We start from the raw sequence: 2,693 nt of genomic DNA, 5'->3' as shown, positions 1-2,693 counted from the left end.
TATATATATATATATATATAACTGCTTTGTGTCTATTTTAAAGAAAGTTCTATGTACTGGAGATAATATGTATTCTGAAGAGTTGAGATGGACTATTCTGGAATGTCGGTTAAGTCCATCTGTTCTATAATGCCTTTAACTCTGGTGTTACTTTGCAACTTCACCTGTCTGAAGTAGAAACTTGAAGGTTCTTTGGAAAGTTGGTTGGATGGTGTTTTGCTGAGACAAACACATGAAAGAACATTTTCGTTCAAGTGGACACAGGTGTGAAAGGCTAAGGCCGACTCGTGAAGGAATGTTTCACTGAAGCAGACACAGGAGAGAGGGTGTTCTGCTAAAGCAAGCATCTGAAAGGACTCATGATGAAGGATTCTTTGCTAACAACACATGTGTATTGGTCTGTCATACATTGTGTAGTTGAGCTGCATTTGTCGGGACTCCATGAAGAGAAACACCAAAACACTTCTGGTGTTGTGCTGCAGTTTCTTGCCACTTCTGCAGACTCAGGCTGATTGGCAGAGTGATGTCAGCTGAGACAGATGCACGTGCTGAGGCGGGACACATGGAGGGCACACGTGATGTCTGGAGGGTATAAATAGGACTCGACAGCTAGTGATGGAGGCTGAGCTAGGCTTGCTTATAGAGCTAGCTGTGCAACACTTGTGGGTCTCTCAGAGAGAACCACAGCTGAGAACTTCTGATGTTCCTCCGGGTCCCTCCTACTGACTTGAGCCAAGGCCTGGCTGTCTCTGCTAGGTAGTGCCACCGCTGCTGATGTGTGTTGGCTATCCCAACTCTATCCTAACTGCTGGTGTATTCATGAAGTGTTTGCAAGGGGACTGAGCTGCTGCCGCTACCCCGTGAACTGAACTGTCAATTTGCAGACAACACAGATGGGAGTTGCTCCAAAGAACCTTTCCAAACAGGTCTATTTCCCCCGTATCCTTTCTTTTCCACTGCCTCTGGTGGGTGGTGGGCTAAAAGGGGGGTTAAAGAGTTTAAGAACTATCATTCACAATAAGGTTTGAAAACAGTTAAAGTTACACCTGTCAGCCGGTGAGAATGGGTCATTGGTCACCCAGTGTTGATGTATTGAGGTCAGTCTTTGTGTTTACTTCTACTACTGTTTGTCTAAAGAAACTGCAGGTACCAGTGTTTGATCCATACATGTCTAAGGTTATACTGTGCCCTTGATGAATTGTTTCCTTAATCAATACGAAGCGACCTTCTTTGTTTCTTCTAAGTTTGGACCAAAGTCTACTTTGCCAAGGATTAGCGCAGCTGCACCTGTCTGCTCCCCAGTTTCAGTTGCCTGGGCACCTTCCATTCTCTCGCCATAAGGCTGTGTTTATTTTTGCCAGTCGGTTGCATTTCTTGCAGGCAACAAGATTTGCTATTTTTTAAAGCCAGTCTGCTAGTGAGTGTCGTTTGATTGAAGGAACTAAGAGCATTTAAATTCAGTTATTAGTAGGCCATGATGGTACACACCTATAACAACTGTATCTGGAAGACAGGGGGTGGAAGATCGCTCCAAGTTCAAAACCAGCATATGCAACAGTGATTTTTCAGGATTCTGCTAAGGCTATATAGTGAGACCTCGTCTTTAAAAACCCAAACTAACTGCCTCTAGAGGCATTGCAGGTGTGGCTGCTGTGTCACAGGTGTGTCAGTAGATGGCAGAGAGGAGAGAGGCCATGTCTGTGCTCAGCATTCTGACCTACGAACATCTGAATGATTGGTAGCCTAACATTCCCTGGGGGAAAAAAAACCTGGGTGACCACCAATCCGGACAGACTCCCAGGGCATAACCCTGCCTAGGGCCACATGGAGAAAGTTTGAGACTAGAAGAACCTCATCAGGGACCTCAGCCTGGGGCAGGAGTAAGCCTGAGACAGAAGAACCCCATATGGGACTGTTGTGCCAGGAAAATGTTAATGATCCCCAAAAAACAGACAGGAGCCAATCTGATGCAACTCACAGCAGGGTCTTTATTCTATTTGAGCTAGCTCGCCACCCCAACATACCACTGTCACACAGGATGGTTTTGGTGTGGGGGGGGGGAGCCCAAAATGTCTATGGAGCAAGGCTTTATAGTAAGCAGCAAGCAGGGACTACATGTGCAAGCATCTAATTGGAAAGCTACTGTGGCCTTTAATGTAATTGGCTGGTGCTGGAAGTCATATTATAAACTTAACTTCTGTTCCCCTCTGCATTGGTGGTCTTTAGGCAGGGGGATGGGCTTGTAACCTGGGAGTGCAGGTTTGTTGGGGAATAACCTGTTGACACTGGTCTTGTTGAGGGTGTATCCTGGAAATGCTGGTCTTGTTGAGAATTAGCCTAGAGACTGGAGCTAGGCTCAGGTTTTGTTGGGGGACAACACGGAGACCAATGCTAGATACCAGTCTGTTAGTTTACCTGAGTTCAAATGTAGGTCAGGTTCTCTAAAATGGAGTCTGAATTTAAAAGATTTGGCATCTCAGGACCATTCAGTGGCCTAGGCAAGGAGCCAGCCCAAGACGACTACCAGTCTAGTACCATGGGTCCAGAACGGGAGCTAGCCTGAGATGACCAGCAGTGGAATCCCACACAGGCCTGAGGGTGCACGCCATGTCAGAGATGATCCCTGACTGGTGCCATAATGCCACAGCACTCCTGAGACCACTCCTGAGATGACCCCAGACACTCAGAGACCC

At 46.6% G+C, this 2,693-nt stretch overlaps 1 non-coding gene across 1 annotated transcript; it reads left to right on the top strand.

The window, feature by feature from the left end:
• Positions 1–1,619: 1,619 nt before the first annotated feature.
• Positions 1,620–1,751, top strand: LOC114623110. Its single transcript, XR_003711712.1, has one exon. It is a non-coding gene; the product is annotated as a small nucleolar RNA SNORA17 (small nucleolar RNA).
• The last annotated feature ends 942 nt before the right edge of the window (positions 1,752–2,693 follow it).

This window comes from Grammomys surdaster, unplaced genomic scaffold (genome assembly GCF_004785775.1).
Source record: "Grammomys surdaster isolate TR1022 unplaced genomic scaffold, NIH_TR_1.0 193, whole genome shotgun sequence".
NCBI lineage: Eukaryota > Metazoa > Chordata > Mammalia > Rodentia > Muridae > Grammomys > Grammomys surdaster.
The sequence above is the reverse complement of the archived record's forward strand: the minus strand, read 5'-3'. Positions and strand labels throughout refer to the sequence as shown.